The following is a 20,402-nucleotide window of genomic DNA, read 5'->3' as shown; positions in this document are numbered from 1 at the left end:
AGGAGTGATAGCAGCTAGAAATTTCATTGTGGTTCCTAGATTTTCATCAATCATTTATTCTTAGTGTGTCCTAGTAGAAGTACTAAGCTTATTTAAGTGAGGGACAGAGGTTAGCTTTTTGTTGTAATAACTAGGGTTTGGCCATGTTTATTTATATGCTGCAACACTTTTTTAAAAAAATGCCAAATTGAAGAATTTCAAATTAGGTTTTGTGATAATAATCAGGGCTCTTTTTTTGCAGGAACTCCTCTGCATATTAGGCCATGCCCCCTGATGTAGCCAGTCCTCCAAGAGCTTAGCAGGCTCTTCATACAGAGCCTACTGTAAGCTCCAGGAGGATTGGCTACATCAGGTGGGCATGGCCTAATATGCAGAGGAGCTCCTGCTAGAAAAAGAGCCCTGGTAATAATGACAAAGGTATAGTCATTAAATTATAAAATCATAAAAGGCTGAAAAATAACTCTAGCTCCTAAATCTTGGGGTGATTTGTATAGTGGGGGGGGGGCTATGAATAATCAGCACCACAGAACTTAAAACATGCTGAAGTGATCCACATTCTGTGTTTAGAAATACTGTATTCTGAACCCCCATGCAAGTCAAGTAACAGTGTTGCATTTTAAAACTGTCTTGCACAGTTTACACTGATTCTCATGGCCATGGAATTTTAAAAAGATAACAGAAATTTTATTGAAAATTCTATCCAGCCATTCTTCTGGTTTATACGATTTTAGCACTGCTCACAAGCTAAAGTTATCTTTATTGCCTACAGGGCCAGAGATATTTCTATTTGTATAAATGAAGACTTAGATTGTCAGGGGGGTTAATTCAATGTCCAGTACCATGTTATGCATGTAGAATCACGTTATAATCACATTCTGTGGCATCACATCATAAGTAAGTTTTGCTGCTGTGGCTGAGATATTGTATTGCCTTTCAATTTTATATTCTGTTTTATGCTGTAAATTTTAATCTGTACTATGTACTGAGCCACTCTGAGCCCGCTTGCAGGATAGGGTGGGATATAAATAAAAATTAGATTAAAATTAAATTGTTATCTATTTATGCAACATATCCATCAAGAATTTATCTAATTGTTCAACCTCTCTGAATGCAGCTATAGTAACTTCTGGTCAGGGCTGAATGCACAGAGAGGAGCAGGAGAAATTATGCAGAGAGGAGCAAAAGAAATTGGAGGGCAAGACAGGTGCTTGTGACATCTCCCCCACACCATCAGACAGCCTTTTGTGTAACCCAACTGCTCATTGTGTAGAATGTACAGGGTTGGATCCTACATCTCTTCCTGTATCAATAAGGTTTCCCTCTCGAGAACGTTCTGACATCAATAGATGTATAAAGCAGGGGTCAGTCTAGACTACACTGCAGGAATTGGAAGCATTAAAGCTGCACTTTTGATCAACCTGCTATATCACAGCATGGAAGCTGTACTTTTAATGCACAAGTGATACCACAGTTTTATCTATCATCTGGCTAATAGAAGCAGTGCTTAAATGTGAATTCTAGATCATTGAGTTAATTAGGAATCTTATACCTTTTTTCCTTTTCAGAACTTAACAATTGATGCTGCCCACCCACTGGAAAAATTAATCTGACAGGAGCCCATTGAAATTCGATGCGCATGTTTGCTGAATTTCTAGGATTCCTCTGCTCTGCTTACTTTACTGAAGATTTTTTTAAAAATTTCCTCATGAATTATCTTTCACCTCTGGAAAGGTAGAGGTAAGTTCTTTTTTCTCAGGTTGTACCCTCCTCTCTGTCTCCTCTCTCCACCTCTTTGACTGTAAGAATTGCTTCAACCTGTCAGAGATGCTTTGTGCATCTCTTCATGTGGAACTAATAGCTAGAACTGCCCTAAGCAGGAAAACTCTTTCTTCTGTGCTCTGCATCTGGCGAGTTTGTTCTTTCTATGTGTTAATCTCAGAGCCAGGCTATGCTACATTCTGCTATTACAAAACCTGTCTTCAAAAGGTATGGCTGTATTTGGATATGGAAAGAACAGAGTAGGTTTCTTTGCCACAGTGCAGATTGCAGCCTGGAGTTGGGCTGAGGGTGACTTATTTTTTTTATAGCAGTTAAAGCTTTTGGTCAGAACAACCAGAGAATAGCCATGGCAGAAAATGAGCATTTCATAGCAGGTGCTTTGGCAGTGTACTCTTTCCTTTCCATAATGACATCTTTCACATCAAATAATGCAAACTCATTGATCCCATCCTTCGCCATTGTTACAAGGATGGTATAGGGGTACTACTTGTCCACTCCAGTGCTTCAGTATGTATATTTCTTATAGGTCACAGTCGCTATTAGGGATGGATACAGTTCATGAGCCAAAATTCAGCACTAACTTGACCCACTTTGGAGCCCCCGAACCAAAGTTCAGGGAAGGCATCCTCCCTGAACATTTAGCGGACTTGTGTCCAGTTCAGCTGTTTGGGCCATTTAAACTTAACAGCTGAGCAGTGCAGGTCCACAGCCAACCTGTTAGGTTTGACTTTGAGCCATTTCATTGGTTGGTTTTGCACACCTGTCCCGCTGTTAGGCTGAAATGACTGCAAAGCATTTAACTGGTGTTTTTCGCTTGTCCCTTCTTAGAAGCGAGGGGAAGCAAAACAGACTGGTAAAATGGCTGCCAGCCATTTAAAGCTAACAGCAAAGCTGGTCCCATCTACCTGCTATTAGGTCTAAATTGCTTCCAGCCATTAAGCTTGTCTGTTTAATCCCTCCCCCCTGCTTCAAAGTGGGGGAAGCAAAATGGACTGTTTAAATGGTTGCCAGCTATTTAACTCTTCCTGGGTGATTCCCTCCTCCTTTCTTCTGGCTATGGCTTGCTGTGGCCAAGAGAAAGGAGGATCCAAACTGACTGACTTGGTTTGGGGCATTTTTGGCTTGGTTGAGGGTTTGGTTCAGGAACCTCCCTGAACTGTGAGTCAAAACCATTTTTTGGTTAATGCCCCTCCCTAGTCGCCATACCTTCTCCATGTCCTTGCAAATTGCTAGTGATATGTTTTGGAAAACTGGTGATGTCAGTAAAAGGTGACAGATTACTGGGCAGCTTGGGTGAAACTCCTATCTAATGCCTTCCTTATTAGGTGATTTTTTGAAAGGCTAAGTTTAGGATTATCAATTGCACAATCTGTATGTAGCTAATAAAAGACCTGCATTATTGAGCTAGCTTGTTTCACTCTCATTGTTCTGTCTTCCAAAGAAATCTCTTAGCAGGTGGTGTTTTCTAACAGTGTAGAATCATTTGTTCAATATCCTTGCTTGCCTTCCAAAACTTCAGAACCACAGCTTTTTTTAAAAAAAGATGTACTACTGTTAAAACTATTTAACTGTGTAATGTTTTTAGCCTTAAACCTCCCTAGAAGCTAAAATAACTGAACTGAGGCTTTTTTACTTCGGTCACATTATGAAAAGACAAGAGGCACTGGAAAAGACAATAATGCTAGGGAAAGTTGAAGGCAGCTGGAAAAGAGGAACATCTAACACGAGATGGATTGATTCAATCAAGGAAGCCATGCCTTTAGTCTGCAATACCTGAGTAAGACTCTTAACAATAGGGTGTTTTGGCGGCCATTCATTTATAGGGTTGCTGTAAGTCTTGACAGCACTTAACACTCACAAATGTTTTTAGATAATGTCAAGCTCAAATGAGACAGATGGCTGTATTTTCTCTTTTGCAGGTATGCTGAGAGCACACAAACTGTTCATTTCCCTAAGCCTGAAGTTGGTTCTGTGTCTTGTGTGAAGTGTGGTAGAATGCCATGGCTTATATGAGGGAACCTCAAAATAACCATCTTCTCCCTCTGAGTCGGAGGCCATCTTGAGTGCTTTCCACCATCTTGCCAGGGAGGCAGGAAATAGAATAATTCTTCTTCCTCTTCCTTGACCCTGGAGCACCCAGATCTCCTCAGTTTCTTTCCTGCCTCTAGAGGGAGAGCAACTAGCTAGCTTAGCTCCTAGAAGATAGGAAGCAATTTTAATCCTATTCTTTATTCCTAATCTAATTCTTCCTTTTTCCCTACCTTACTCCTCTGTCTAACAATCTTCTTAAATTCCAGTCTGTTACACTGAGCTACTTTCACTTTCCATCTGCCTTCACATCTTCACTGTAGTTGGAAGAGCGGTGCGGCCGCGGCTTCTTTTAAAGTGGCTGACTTTTTTTTCCCCCTTGCCTTCACTTGCGGAGTGCGGCAAAGAGCGGCGGATGGAAAATTTCAGGGATGGGTTACTAGAAGACGTGTCCTCCGTAAGTCCTCGCACTGAGGCTGTGGGAGTGGACCCCGGGACCGGAACGTCTTCCCAGCTTGCTACGGTTCCTGGCGACATTGCCCATTTTAGTGACTTTAGTCACCGCGGGCTGAAACGTCCAGGGGCTTCAATGGAAGGGCTTGAAGTTCCTCCCAACCAGAGGCTTGCATCTGACGGCAGCCATTTTGAAGGAGGATTTTTGGCATGCGTTTCACCAGACAGGCACCAGGAGCCTTATGCTTTGCCCCTTGGGACGGTTACCAATCTCCCGACGGGAGACAATACAGGAGGCCAACCCGTATCAGATCACGCCTCCACGGTCAATCCAGCCCTAATACAACGAAGTGGTAATGTACTGTACCCTAAAGGGCCATTTTCTGTTGAATTTATGACTATGCTCCAGCAAACAATTAGAGCAGAAATGTTTAATGCCTGTCAATCAGGGGCTATGGGCATGGGATCAGTGGGATCCAATTCTCCTTCTTCCTCCTCAAGGCGCCCAGAGAAAAATCTTTCCAGAGAGCGCAACTGGCCAACTAAGGCAGCCAGAAAAGAGATCTCTAACTCTAGATTGTTAGAGGAAGATTCAGAGGAGAATCAGTTGGATGTGGAGTCACAATCCAAAGATCAAGAGAGTTTTATTTCAGATAAGGAGGTGGAGGATGTCTGTGTCCCAGAGCAGTCAGTTCGCTGCTTTAAAGCTGATGACTATCAGTATTTGTTAACCAGGGTCATGGCAGCACTGGCGCTCCAAGATTCTGCCTCTGGGGAGGAGAATCCCAGTACCGATACCAATCCCAGGAATAAAACTACTGGTGATAGGGAGTTTTTCCCAGGCTCACACACCACCACCAAGGTTTTCCCTTTTCCACAATTCTTTGAGAGACAATTAAAAGCTGAATGGAGAAAACCTAACTCTAATCAGCAGTTTCCTGCCTTTGTAAAAAAGTTATATGATTTGCCTGTTTTTGCAAACAAAATGTTGCAGGTTCCAGTAGTGGACGCACCAGTGACGGCTCTTCAAAATCCGGGTTTGGTGTCAGAAGATGGGCACGGTTCCATTAGAAACAATTGGAACAAGAAAATTGACCTAGCCCTAAAAAGATCACACGAGGCGGTAACTATGGCAATTAAGGCATGTACTGCATCGTCTATTGTAACTAGAGCAGCCATAGTCTAGGCTAGGAGACTCTCTCAATTGCTACCAGAAAATAATAAGAAATTAATGGAGGGAACCACCAGACTACTTAAAGCAGCAGAGTTCACGGCCGATGTTTCTCTAGATGCTCTCACCTTCTGTTCCAGAGGTCTGGCGTCAGGGCAGTAGCCAGAAGAGGCATCTGGCTTAGAGCATGGCCTGCAGACAACCATTTCAAACAAATCGTGATATCGTATCTGTTTCAAGGAGAAAAGCTCTTTGGTAGTGCCTTAGATAAGATCTTAGTGGAAACCAAAGACAAAAAGAAAGCCATGCCAAGGAACATTTGCAGAACTGATAGAAGCTTCTATTCCTCACACACATTGACCAGATCAAGATCCTATGCAGATAACAAGAGATCATCCTGGAACCAACCAAGACAACCCTTCAGAAAAGGGTTCAATAATCCTAGATTCAACAAGCAGAATTCAGAGCGTAGAGACAAGCAGGACCAGGAGCCAAAATTCAACAAGGTGTGACTGGACTTCAACTCCGGTAGGGGGAAGACTTCAATATTTTCAAGACGCTTGGGAGGCTTCCCAAACAGATTGCTGGACATTAGAAATCGTGTCATGCGGGTATGCAAGAGAATTCAAAAGCATTCCACCGGAACGTTTTCTGCTGTCCCCTATCCGGAAGAACTCTACAAAAAGATCTATAATGAACAAGGCCATCACACATCTCTTAGAGATCAATGCCATAGAACACGTTCCAACAGATCAGAGGGGTCGAGGTATTTATTCAATATTCTTCACAATTCCCAAGAAAAACGGGGACTGGAGAGCAATACTCGATCTAAAGTTTCTCAACAGATTCATTCATCTACGACACTTTTGTATGGAGACCCTGAAGTCAATCACAGAGGTCTTACAACCAGGAGAGTTCCTCACCTCACTGGATCTCATGGAAGCTTTTTTGCACATTCCGATCCAGCTATCTCATCGCCGGTTCCTTCGGTTCTGTGTGGGGAACAGACACTTCCAATTCGGAGCGCTTCCCTTCGGTCTAGCAATGGCCCCCAGGGTATTCACGAAGGTGATGGTAAATGTTGTGGCACATCTCAGACAACAGGAGATACACGTTCATCCATACCTAGACGACCTTCTGATCAGATCAGTGTCCAACCGGAAAGCTCTGCCGGATGTCCGAGCAACTATGCAGTGTCTACAGGAACACGGCTTTCTTATAAATATAGCAAGAGCTCTCTAGAACCAACACAAAGTTTGGAACACTTGGGGATGATTATAGATACATGAAAGAACTCTATCTTTCTTCCGAACAACAAGATACAGAAAACCAAGCAACTCGTGAATTTAGTCATTGAGAACACTCACACTCCATTATTGACTTTAGCCAAATCGATGGGTTTGCTCATCTCAAACATAGATGCAGTTCAGTGGGGCAGATTACATACGAGACTGTTACAAAGGTTAATCCACCCTCACCAGTACCAGATCATGACAAAACAAAATCCACAGATCAAGGTCACATTAGAGGTCAAGAAATCTCTGATGTGGTGGTCCAGGGATTCCAATCTGCGATAAGGGAGAGTTTACTATCTTCCCAGAGAGATGCAGCTGTTCACAGATACCAGTCTGTCAGGTTGGGGAGCAACGCTCGACAACATATCAACGCAGGGTCGATGGTTACCGTCAGAAACCCAACTGCCGATCAATGTATTGGAACTACAAGCAATACGCCTAGCCTTATTATTCTTTACTGATCAGGTACAGAAACAGCATGTACTAGTAAGAACAGACAATGTGGCTGCAAAGTCCTACCTGAACCATCAGGGGGGCTCAAGGTCGTCAGCTCTGTCCAGGGAAACAAAGACATTATTCAACTGGGCAGAACACCACCTTCTTTCCATCAGAGCAGAACACATCAAGGGCATTGCCAATGTTCAAGCAGATTGGCTCAGCCGAACGACCATACAACCAGGGGAATGGGGATTAAAGACGTCAGTATTCCAGCGGATAGTCGAACAGTTTGGTCAACCTATAATGGACCTGTTTGCTTCTCGCGACAATTACCAGGTAACAACCTTTTACACCAGATTTTTTCACCTGGCTGCGGCAGCGGTGGACGCTGTGAGTTGGCCTCAGGGCCTACTGTATGCCTTCCCCCCGATTCCGGTGTTATCAAGGTTTCTTCGACAGGTACAACATCAGAAAGCACGGGTCATATTAGTAGCCCCATGGTGGCCACGATGCCCATGGTTCTCATCTATCCAAAGGCTATCAACCACTCAACCTCTCCGGCTAGAAATTGTTTCAGACACGTTGACACAGGGACATCTTGCCCACCACATTGCATCGCTCATACTAGGCTCAATTTGGCATCCACATTCAGATTGGCTGCAATTGACCGTGTGGAAATTGAACGGTCTACATTCCTGAAGTCAGGTTATTCTTCAGAGATCACTGACACATTATTGGCCTCCAGAAAGAAGTCCACCATTAGAATTTACAATATCATTTGGAAAGCTTTTCATATGTGGTGTCGCAGAAAAGCAAAAGATCCACTAAATCCATCAATTCAAGACATATTGGAATTCCTACAAGATGGATTACAATCTGGACTGAAACCAGCCACCTTACGGAGACAGGTAGCAGCACTATCTTCCTATTGGGACTGATACAAGGTAAAGATCCCTCCAAGCACGCACATGTACAGTGGTTCTTAAGGGGAGCCACCCTCAAGTGCCCTCCACAGACTCATAGGTTTCCAATGTGGCGTCTACACACTGTCTTGTCCGCACTCACTAAAACACCCTTTGAGTCTATTCAAGGCATTTCTCTAAGATGGTTACGCTTAAAGACAATCTTCTTAATAGCGATCACTTCAGCAAGAAGGGTGTCAGAGATCAATGCACTGTCTGTAAAGAAAGAACTTTGTATTTTTCACAAAGACAAAGTAGTTCTTCGTACAGATCCTACTTTTCAACCCAAGATTGTGTCAAAATTTCACAAGTCTCAAGAACTTCACTTGCCATAATTTTGTCCAGACCCTAAACATCTTAGGGAGCGAATGTGGCATAACTTAGATGCCAGACGCTGTCTAAAAGCATATTTAATCAGGACTGAACCAATCTGGAAAACGGATTCCATGTTCATTAACATTGCACAACCAAGATTGGGCCAAAAGATGTCAACTTCAGCCATCAGCTATGCTATTAAACAATGTATTGTGGAAGCCTATCGAGCAATGAAATTAGAAGTACCCAGAGGTATTACAACACATTCAGCTAGAAGTTCTGCAACTAACGCAGCCTTTAACAATTATACTTCGATAGACGAGGTGTGCAGGGCTGCAACATGGTCCTCGATCTCAACATTTGTCCGACACTACAAATTAAACTCCTACAGTTCAGTAGAAGCAGCACTTGGCAGAAAGGTTTTACAACATGTGGTCCTAGATGCCCCACCCAGTCATTAATTTACTGCTATAGGAGATCCCAAGATGGCCTTCGACTGAGAGAGAGAACGACCATTGGTACTTAACGTGAGGGGTCATTCTCCTCTGAGTACAGAAGGACATCTTGCCTACCACATTGCATTGCTCATACTAGGGTCTATTCTGCTATATCTATTCCATTTTCTTCTGGTGCTCTACACTTCTTTACAGTTCCTTATGTTATGCTTTTTGCATATTATTGTGAGCAAGGTTGATAGTTTAGAGACTGCTTATCGGAGTATCCCAACTGAGGAGATCTGGGTGCTCCAGGGTCAAGGAAGAGGAAGAAGAATTATTCTATTTCCTGCCTCCGTGACAAGATGGTGGAAAGCACCCAAGATTTTCTCCTGTACTCAGAGGAGAATGACCCCTCATGGTAAGTACCAATGGTCGTTCTCTGGAACGTAGGTTTCAAACCTCTGCCCTAGGATGGTGAGGACTGAGTGGTAGCTTACCTTTGCAGTAGCACTAAGGAAGATGGAAAGGAAGTTGACAGGGGCAAAAATGCATGTTTAGGATTCCCACCCTCCTCCCCGCCCCCAATGACATACTTCAGGCAACAACTTTACCCCCATCTTTAAAAAGGGTTCCAGAGAAGATCCGGGTAACTACAGGCCAGTCAGTCTGACTTCAATACCGGGAAAGTTGTTAGAAACCATTATCAAGGACAGAATGAGTAGGCACATTGATGAACACGAGTTATTGAGGAAGACTCAGCATGGGTTCTGTAAGGGAAGATCTTGCCTCACTAACCTGTTACATTTTTTGAGGGGGTGAACAAACATGTGGACAAAGGAGACCTGATAGATATTGTTTACCTTGACTTCCAGAAAGCTTTTGATAAAGTTCCTCATCAAAGGCTCCTTAGTAAGCTTGAGAATTATGGAATAAAAGGACAGGTCCTCTTGTGGATCAAAAACTGGCTAATTAATAGGAAGCAGAGAGTGAGTATAAATGGGCAGTCTTCGCAGTGGAGGACGGTAAGCAGTGGGGTGCCGCAGGGCTCAGTACTGGGTCCCATGCTCTTTCACTTGTTCATAAATGATTTGGAGTTGAGAGTAAGCAGTGAAGTGGCCAAGTTTGCGGATGACACTAAATTGTTCAGGGTGGTAAGAACCAGAGAGGATTGTGAGGAACTCCAAAGGGATCTGTTGAGGCTGGGTGAGTGGGCGTCAACGTGGCAGATGCGGTGCAATGTGGCCAAGTGCAAAGCAATGCACATTGGGGCAAGAATCCCAGCTACAAATACAAGTTGATGGGGTGTGAACTGGCAGAGACTGACCAAGAGAGAGATCTTGGGGTTGTGGTAGATAACTCACTGAAAATGTCAAGACAGTGTGCGATTGCAATAAAAAAGGCCAACGCCATGCTGGGTATTATTAGGAAGGGAATTGAAAACAAATCAGCCAGTATCATAATGCCCCTGTATAAATCGATGGTGCGGTCTCATTTGGAATACTGTGTGCAATTCAGGTCGCCGCACCTCAAAAAGGATATTACAGCATTGGAAAAAGTGCAGAAAAGGACAACTAGAATGATTACAGGCTTGGAACACTTTCCCTATGAAGAAAGGTTAAAACGCTTGGGGCTCTTTAGCTTGGAGAAACGTCGACTGCGGGGTGAGATGACAGAGGTTTACAAGATTATGCATGGGATGGAGAAGGTAGAGAAAGAAGTACTTTTCTCCCTTTCTCACAAGAACTCGTGGGCATTCAATGAAATTGCTGAGCAGTCGGGTTAGAACGGATAAAAGGAGGTACTTCTTCACCCAAAGGGTGATTAACATGTGGAATTCACTGCGACAGGAGGTGGTGGCGGATATAGGCATAGCCAGCTTCAAGAGGGGGTTAGATAAAAATATGGAGCAGAGGTCCATCAGTGGCTATTAGCCACAGTGTGTGTGTGTGTATAAAATTATTGGCCACTGTGTGATACAGAGTGTTGGACTGGATGGGCCGTTGGCCTGATCCAACATGGCTTCTCTTATGTTCTTATGTTCTTAACTTCATACATCAGGAATTACATTGGAATTAATGACTAGATCAGGTTATACTCCAGAGTTTTAAGCATTTTGGTCTTCCTTGGTTTTATTCATACTTCTGTTGTTTGCTACTGTGGTTACTGACTTTGTACTATTTAACTTTGAAACTGTCATTCTGCTGCTTACTCTGTAGGATAAAAGAATTTGAAACAAACCATCTTAGGCAATAAATACATTTTTTCCAAGTGTGGTCTGTTTGTATCACTAATAAGCACCACATATCCACCAGATGTAGCCTTGTTCACGTAATTTGTATATGATGTTATTTAGCTCTGAAGAAATTCCAGCAGTCCTTTTTGGTGCTATTCCATGCTTATAATCAGACTTGGCTTTCCTCCCTCTCTCATTCAAATTTGCCCTTTGATTGGGGTCCTTCTTGAGTACCCCAGTTCTGAAGTTCTGGAATGCTTTAATTCTAGATACCTGAAAAATTCCCCTCCTGTCCTTTTTCTGTGACACAAGGGAAGGTTTTGTTGGCTAGGGAAGGTCTGGGCAGAACACAGGGAAGCATAAGGCTGCCATCAAAAATGCCATTGCATTGTTGTGCATTACCGCCTTTATGATAGCCCGTAAAGAAAAAAGAAGGAGACCGCAAAAGATTAGATGGCTGGATAGCATTACTGATGTAACTAACAAAAATTTGAGCAGACTTTGGAGGATGGTGGAAGACAGGAGGGCCTGGTGTGACTTGGTCCATGGGGTTGCAAAGAGTCGGACTTAACTGTGCGACTGAACAACAACAAAAATGTGGAGTGGGGAATCACGTAGGCTAGGATCCTATGCTCCTGTTCCATTCACTGGAAGAGGCAATGGGACATTTCCCTCCAGTATCCCACTTTCACTGCCCCCCATGTTATTTCTGGAGGGTCCACTGATCCAATGACACTCAGTTTTGTGGTACACATAGTACTACAGTGGGAAGGGGCTAGAGATAAGGTAGCTTAGAAATATGTCATGCACATGCAAACTTCCTTACTGGTAAGAGACTGGTCTTTCTGTTTTTCTTTTTAAATTTTATAAGTGGATAGTTTTTTTGCTTTGGTTCATTTTTCTTGGCTTGGCTCGCCACAACATTCCTTTCTGTGTTCGTTCTCTCACAGTTGAGGTAGAGCTGAGGCATATATTTCTCTTTCACCTTCAACAGGGCGAGTGCCTAATAGTAGCTTTGTTAGGAAATGCTGCCAAATGCAGAAATGAAACAAAACAGGATAACCTACCAGAGCAATTAATTACATGCCACATCATATGGCTTCAAGCTCTCATATATTAGCATTACTTAAACTGTTGACTATCACTGGTTGTTTTGTAGATTCATCAGTAGCAGACTGGGGAACAGGTAGACAAAAAGAAAGATCAGATATGAAGCAGAGGGGCGCTCAGCGGGATCATATCTAGGTCAATAGCAAGAGGCTTACCAAGATTAGATCCAAGGTGGGCAGCTGTGCAGGAATTCAGGGGACAGGTGCAAGTTGTGTCAATGGTCAAGAATTTGAGTTTGATTCTAGATTCCTCCCTTACAGTGACAAATGTTGCCAGACTAGTGTTTCTACATCTGCATAAGGCCAGGCAAACTGGCTCCCTTCCTATCTCACTGTGACTTAGCCACAGTGGTCTGTGCAATGGCCTCCTCGAGACTAGACTACTATAACTAGCTCTACCCAGGACTATCTCTGAGATTGACTTGGAAACTTCAGCTGGTCCAGAATGTAGCTGCATGAGTTCTTACTGGAACTCCAGGGAAAGTTCCAGTAATCAAAGCTTTGCCAGCTGCACTGGCTCCAGATTGAATACCAGATCAGGTTCAAGGTGCTGTTTTTCACCTTTAAAGCCCTACATAGTCTGGGACCAACATACCTTCAGAACGTCACTCCTGGTATACCCCCCCCCCCCAAGAGCATTATGCTCACTACATAAAGATCTACAGATGATTCCTGGACTGAGAAACATTCAACTAACTTCGATTAGAAGCAGAGCTTTTCTGGCCTTGGCCTGGTGGAATGCTGTCTCAGCTGAGATAAGGATCCCACAAGTTCTGTTACAGTTCCACAGGTCCTGCAAAACAGAGCTGTTCCACCAGGGCTATGAATGAAGCTTCTGACGGATGAGAACGACAGCTCTATCTGATTGGGCCCCTTTGTCCTCTCTTTTCCTGCCTCTTCCCAGTTCTAATGGAACCATATTCCCCTTGATATGCTTAATTGTATTGTTATGCGTCATGCTTTGTTATAGTTAGTATTTTAGGAATTGTATAAATTAATTGATTATTATTATTATAAAAATGTTGTTAGTTGCCCTGAGTTCCACAGTAGCAAGTGAGGGCAAGTCATAAAGCAAATAAATAAATATAACTGCTCTACCCTGGAGTCTGTGTGCAAAGGCAGCCAGAGGAGGGGGCAGAGTGTGAGAGCAGAGCTAGATTGGGTCACCCAAACAAACCACTCATTTCCTTCCACTGTCCCTACTCTTCTGAGTGTTCTGTGTGTGGTGATACTGGTGCTATAGCACAGTCCCATTTAATCTTAGGTTGGGTATTGCAGATTGGAGTGAGCATGTAAGTAAAAGGCTTGTCACATTGTTACCTACAATGTGAGAACAGAATAAATTGCTTGAAGGTTTTGTTTAGACAACATTAAGATGTGTTGTAAGGTAGCTAACAAGACACTTGCTTCTCGGAACAGTCTATATCTCAGTGGTGATAATAATTTGGTTAGCATTGAGAATAGCTTCCCCTTTCCTTTGAACATTCATGTCACATTTGCAAGAACCAAAGGTGACTGCTCAGCTTAGATCACAGTAAATACTGAGAGAGCTTTCAGGTTGGGTGGAGAAACAACTCCTGGGGGTTCAAATAATCTGACAGAGAAACCCAGCACATTAATAAACCCTTCACTCTCCAAAGAATGAGAACTGACTGCAAGAAATTGGATTTCAGTTGGGTGTTGTGTTCTGAGATTTTCAGGTATGCAGACTTTCTACTTTAATGTGAAATGTGAGAGTTTCTGTTGCTAATGAGTTTGCTGGACTGTGACTGTAATAAAGGTTATGCTGTGTGGTTCCATGCGATACACTATCAAATTCTATTATTCCAAGTGTCAGATATGAGTTTCCTTTGAAACTTTATATTTGCAAGATGTTGATGACAGTGAGCAATAATGTTTAAAATATTTGCTTAACTAGCATATAGAGATATTTTTTTCCAAGTCCAACCTTGATTAAAACATAGCAAAGCTTTACTATATTAGTGTCAGGTTCCAACAGCCCAAGTTCAGTGGAGAGTGGTCCAGGAGGCTCCAGAGCATTATTTCTTGCTTGTTAACACCACTTCAGACCATGGGTGAAGGGAGGTTTGAGTCACCTGAATTCCCTTTCAGCTACCGCCCTCACCTGTTTCTCTCTCTCTGAATTTCCAGCACCTCAGACTACGGGCTCTTAGTCGCTGGTGAGTACAGACACCGACCAATAAATCCCCTGCCCTGCCCCCACCTCCACCTCCCTCCACCAAATCCCTGCAGCTCTCCAGTGTTTCAGCTCTCCCAGAGGGAGTGGATGGGTCACTTTGCCCTCTGGAAGTGATGGCTTGGGTTGGTGGACGCCAAAAAAAGGGAGACCTTGCAGGGAGATGGAGCATCAAGGTGATTCTGTTTTGGAGCGCAGCGACAATGACTGGCTTGCTGCTAACCTAAAGGGGGTTGGCCGAGTCGGAGGGTCATGGCACAGCCCTGGCCTCTGGACAATTAGTTAACAACTTAACTTTCTCTCATATGAATGTCTTATTATTCATTCTAGCTGTGCCTTTAAAGTGCAGCAGCAAGCATATGAGAAGCACTGTGTTACCTAAGAATTAATTAACTGAATGGGAGCATCCTGTTTCATCAAGTCTATTAGAAACCAGAATGCATCTGATGTAGTAGTATGCCAGTCCATGAAAACTCATGCTTTAGGAAACCAATTATCATTTAGGATGCCATTGTGGGGCCTTTCCTTCTTTCTTACAGTCAATGTGCATCTTATCAAGAAATGCACAAGGCAGAAAAGTTGACCTTTAGGGTAAGGGGCACGAAAGTAGAGTTTATTGATACTTGCAAGTTAGATAGCCAGCTGGTTTTTGAGATACTGTCAACTTGGAACAGGTTAAAATTTGGAAAAACTTCTGTTACTTTGGTAGAATTGCAATGGCATTAGCTTCCTATAATGGCACAAGAATGTCTGGTATGTAACGTTCTGTAGGAAATGGAGAAAAGTTCTGGCTCTGCTCAGATGTTAAGACATCACTTTGAGGACTATAAATGCAGCTTGTTTAATGACTGCATGCCCCTTCTTACTTTACCTTGCACATGGAATGAGGGCTTCTTGATTTTGGAAGTCTTGAATCAGAGTAATTTGCTGTGACATCCAAATGCAGGTCCCTAGGCAAACAGGAGTTTGTTCCCTGTCCACAAACTGGAGTTTTGAAACTCCTTTCAGTCCCAATGTAGAAGCCCAGTTTGTGGGGAAGAAACAAGGTGCCCATGTTCAGGTGTCTTGCTAACTTTGAATTGAATTCAAGACTTCCTAAACATGGGAGGGCTCCGACTTCCGGGATTTGGAGAATGCTGAGTTGACCTGCCTCTCTAAGGGGGGCAGACTGGAGCTTCTGTTTGGGGTAGTAAAGGGCAAATTTTTGCCTTCTGCCTACTTTTCTCAGTGAGAGATTAGTCCAAGATATGCATATGATATCAAATTTTCCGCTATTTTTTTACTGTCAGAGTCAAAGGTAACCAGTGCAAGGGCTGCCTCATTGGAGAAGATGCAAGATCAGTTGGAAGCAATGGAAGCTAGGATGTTGAAAGGGGTGGAAAAGATGATAAATGCTTGCAAAAAAGAACTTTAAAAAGATATTGAGAACTTTAAAAAAGAAATGGAAAAGCTGAGAAATGAAACAGTGGATCTTGGGATACGAATTCAAGAAAGCTGCAGAGACTTTTCTGTTGGGATTACAAATAGAAAAATTACTAAATAATCACTATAAGATATATACAAGAATTTTGGCAAAACTACTTAAACAATATTTGATAAATTTCATAAAGGAAGACCAAGCGAGATTTCTTCCTAAAAGGCAAATAAGAGACAATATTAGAACTGTTGAAAATATTGTAGAATGTTATGAAAGACATCCAGAGAAGGAAGTTGCATTATTCTTTGCTGATGCAGAGAAAGCTTTTGATAATTTGAACTGGGACTTTATGTTTGCAGTAATGAAGAAAATAGAGTTGGGAGAAAACTTTATAAGAATGATAAAGGCAATATATACTGAACAACGTGCAAGGTTATGTATAAATGCAGATCTTACAGATGAAATGATAATCAGCAAAGGTACAAGACAAGGTTGTCCGCTTTCACCTTTGTTGTTTATAATGACTCTTGAAATTTTATTGATGCAAATACAAGATGATAAAAAAATAGAAGGGTTGAGAGTTAAAGGATTTACTTACAAATATAGAGCATTTGCAGATGATATAATATTTATAAATGAAAATCCTACACAAGTGACACCTTTGTTAGCTAAAATACAAGAATATGGAGAACTGGCGGGATTTTATGGTAATAAAGAAAAATCAAAATTTTTATGTAAAAATATGCAAGTAAATAAACAGAGTTGCAGAGACTAACAGGATTTGAAGTGACCTCTAAAGTAAAATATTTGGATGTGGAAATAACAATGAAGAATATTGACCTGTTCAAAAATAACTATGAAAAGTTATGATGTAAAATGGATGAAGATATGATCAAATGGAATAAGCTTAACTTGTCATTGCTTGGAAGAATAGCTGCAATTAAGATGAATATTTGGCCGAGAATAATGTATTTGTTTCAAACTATTCCGATTGTGAAAGACAGTAAACAATTTAACAAATGGCAAAGGAAGATTTTGGAATTTGTATGGGCTGGGAAGAAACCAAGGATTAAAATGAAAGTTTTAATAGATGCTAAAGAATGAGGAGGATTCCAATTACCAGATTTAAGATTATATCATGAAGCAGTTTGTTTAGTGTGGATAAAAGATTGGGTGACGCTGTTGAATAAAAAACTTTTCGTGTTGGAAGGTCATGGAATAAATTCGGCTGGCACGCTTATATGTATTATGGGAAGAAAAAGATGGATAGTTTTTTCTCTCACCATTATATAAGAAATAATCTGTTGAATACCTGGATGAAGTTTTAAGAAATATGGTGATGAAAGAAAACCATTATGGATAGTACCAGTAGAAGTGATAAAAACAACAGCTGAGATAGGTGAGGAAAAATGGATGTCATACAATCAACTATTAAAAATACAAAGCAAAATAGAATTGAAAACTGCTGTGGAGTTGAATAACAAATACGATTGGTTTCAAATGCAACAAATAAAGAGTTTGGTGGAAAATGATATTAAAACTGAAGGAATAAGACGAGAGCAAACAGAAATGGGAAAAGTTCTGCTTGGAGATAATAAAAATTAATTTCAAAAACTTATAAGTTACTTTTAAAATGGTCTACAGAAGGTGAAGTAGTGAAATCTCAAATGATTAAATGGGTTAATAAATGTAAATAAAGAAATACAGATGGATACATGGGTATATTTATAGAAGATCTCTATGAAACTTTCAGCATGTCAGAGTATTAAAGAGAACTGTTTTAAAATGATGTATAGATGGTATATGACTCCTAAAAAATTGGCAAAGATGAATAACAAGATGCCAGATAGATGTTGGAAATGTAAAAAGACATGAAGGTTCTTTCTACCATATGTGGTGGACTTGTGAAAGAGCGAAAAAGTATTGGCACATGATCCAACAAGAAATTTCTAGGATCTTGGGATACGAATTCAAGAAAGCTGCAGAGACTTTTCTGTTGGGATTACAAATGGAAAAATTTCCTGAAGAAGATAGAACTATAAATTGGTACTTGCTTTCAGCTGCTAGGACACTATATGCGCAGTTATGGAAGCAAGAAAAAATACCAGAGAAATGGGATTGGATTGTAAAAGTTATGACATGGAGTGAGATGGACAAATTAACAAGAACTTTAAGAGACTATGATTTAGAAGATTTTAAAAGGGAGTGGAAAAAATTTAGAAGTTATGTACAAGGCGAGTGGAAAGTAAAAGGACATTGGACAATTTTTGATAATGACTAAACTTTAGAAGAAAGAAGAATATTAATTTTAGTTCTTAGGAATTAAGGGTACCTTTTAATGTTAGTATTTTGAGTAAATAACACTGGCAGGGGTCAAGTAACGGGGGGAGGGGTGATTAAAAGAAGCATATGGGATAGATGAAAAGAAGTTATTAATGGAAATTATTACCATATGTTATCAATAAAATTGTTTAAAACATAGGAGGGCTCCAACCACATTTTGTACATGAGGGAACACATAAGTACAAGAACAAAGGGTGTTTTCTGCTTTTCCCACGATGTCTGAATGTGGTCAGTGAGAGCATCCCAAGCACCATAGACTTATATTGAGCTTGAAACAAAGAGGTTAAACCTCCCAGCGCAAGTGCTCATATGGAAAGCGTTCCACAATGATGTGCATTGCAAACTGTGCTACATGTGAATGGCAGTGTCTTGAAGTGGGCTTTATGAGGTATCCATTTTGTGTACAACAGGTCTTAATTTGAATGAAAATCAGTGGGAACTTGTATCCAGGTAAATGTTTTTTAGTTGAAGTCTGAGCATAGTAAATATATCAGGTGCTGTTGGTTGTGGTCTCACGAGCAAGTAAGATGGAAGAAAAATGAACACTGTTTTTTATATAATTTCAGAGGATAGCCGTGTTTGTCTGCAATGGAAAAAAACTCTGATGAAGGAAGATTTGACTCCTGAAAACTTATACTCCCCAAATCTTGTTGGTCTTTAATGGGCCACTGGACTTTTTGTATGGCATCCTAATCACAAGTTTTGGGCCAAGTAACCACATGATTTAAAAAAATATGTGGCTGACCACAATCTTCTTTGTGTTGCACCTAACCTGTTTAAGAATTTAGTTAAACCTAACTTTGCATACTGCTTAAAGGAATATAGGAAGGTGCTGAAAACCCATGAACACTGAGGTATAGTGTTTTTCATAGCCCATATGCCATGACTTAGCTTGCTGACTGCCTCTTTTGGGGGAAAAAATAGGTATATGACAAATAGGTGTCATCAGTGTGTGTTGCTTTGCTCATTAAACTGTTTAATGGTTTATGTTTCCCTTCCCTTGAAACTTGGGAAAGACTGACTGCCAACAGACTGTTTATAACACAGGATTTTAGAGAAGTTGTTGTCCAGCTGTTTCTCAGTAGCTGTAATATACAAGGCATGGTTTTAATTCTCTGAATGGCTGAGGGGGCTTTTATGTAGGTTTTCCCAAGGGTTGCTTTCTCTGGTTTGAAAACATGCATGGGAAATTTGTCTAAGGTGGAGGAGCTGCTTGTTGCATTCATTGTTGGGTCTTTATGGCCTCTGGAGCCTAGTCCTGTTGGCCTTTAGCTGAGTGCCTCTTTGTTTTCTAAAGCCGCAGTACAAATTGTACCAAAAAAAGCATACTTTGCACCTGCTTCACTCTTTTAGGTACAGTTGGAGGTGGTCATTCTGTTCCAGATGGTACAAAAAAATTGATGAGCAAGACACATAGATGCTAGTTTTTTCTTAGCATAGGTAAACTTCAGAGCTTTAGCATTTGCAGTGTTCGCTGAGCTTTATGGTGCTTGCTTCCCCTATCATCCCTGCTGGGCAGCAGCAACTTTACAAGAAAGAACTCTACTAATATGATCAAAGCCACTTTTCAGATATCAGTAAAGTGTTACACAAGATATAGAAAAATCAGTAAAAAAAAAAAAGGAAAAAAAATTTGTCAAGAGTTTTACACCCCCCCCCCTTCCCCAGTTTAAAATGAAATCTGAATGTAACACAAACACCCATGTTAGCGTTCCTACATATGCTCCTCCACCCAACCTGGTCTTTTTCTTTGCCTTGACTTGGATGGCCCACACTAGCCCAATTTTAGCAGCTAGGTAGAGTAGGTCCTCAGATAGTGCTTGGATGGGAAGCCACCAAGGATGTTCAAGTTTGCCACGCAGAGGCAGGTAGTTGTCCTCCGTAATTATTGGTACATCTAACTCTGTCCTGAAGTGATCATTAGCCTCCTTGCACAGAGAGAAAGCCAGATGAAGATCTATTTACTTTTGAAATAAAATTAGATATTGTAGGGCTTTGTAGTTCAAAAGGCAAAAGTATACCCGGTTTTGATTTGCTTCAAAGATAGTAAATGGAGACTAGCGGATCAACTGCCTGACTTGGTATAAGTCTAGTTTTTTCTTACCATATTTTAAATTTTCTTTCTCTCATTTAATAGGAGCAATTTTGAGGAGTTCTTTTCCATTGTCTCCCTTTTATGTGTCCATATTTAATAGATTAAGATAATAGGGTCTAGTGAGACTGAG

General features: G+C 41.3%; 1 protein-coding gene across 1 annotated transcript in view; it reads left to right on the top strand.

Moving 5' to 3' along the window:
- The first annotated feature begins 1,565 nt into the window (after positions 1-1,565).
- NCOA1 (nuclear receptor coactivator 1) overlaps positions 1,566-20,402 on the top strand; it is a 270,074-nt gene continuing 251,237 nt past the window's right edge. The window contains exon 1 of the mRNA XM_060250341.1: positions 1,566-1,737. The gene's annotated coding sequence lies outside the window, so the exon portion shown is untranslated. The remainder of the gene's footprint in view (positions 1,738-20,402) is intronic.

This window comes from Heteronotia binoei, chromosome 1 (genome assembly GCF_032191835.1).
Source record: "Heteronotia binoei isolate CCM8104 ecotype False Entrance Well chromosome 1, APGP_CSIRO_Hbin_v1, whole genome shotgun sequence".
Taxonomy (NCBI): Eukaryota; Metazoa; Chordata; class Lepidosauria; order Squamata; family Gekkonidae; genus Heteronotia; species Heteronotia binoei.
The sequence above is the reverse complement of the archived record's forward strand: the minus strand, read 5'-3'. Positions and strand labels throughout refer to the sequence as shown.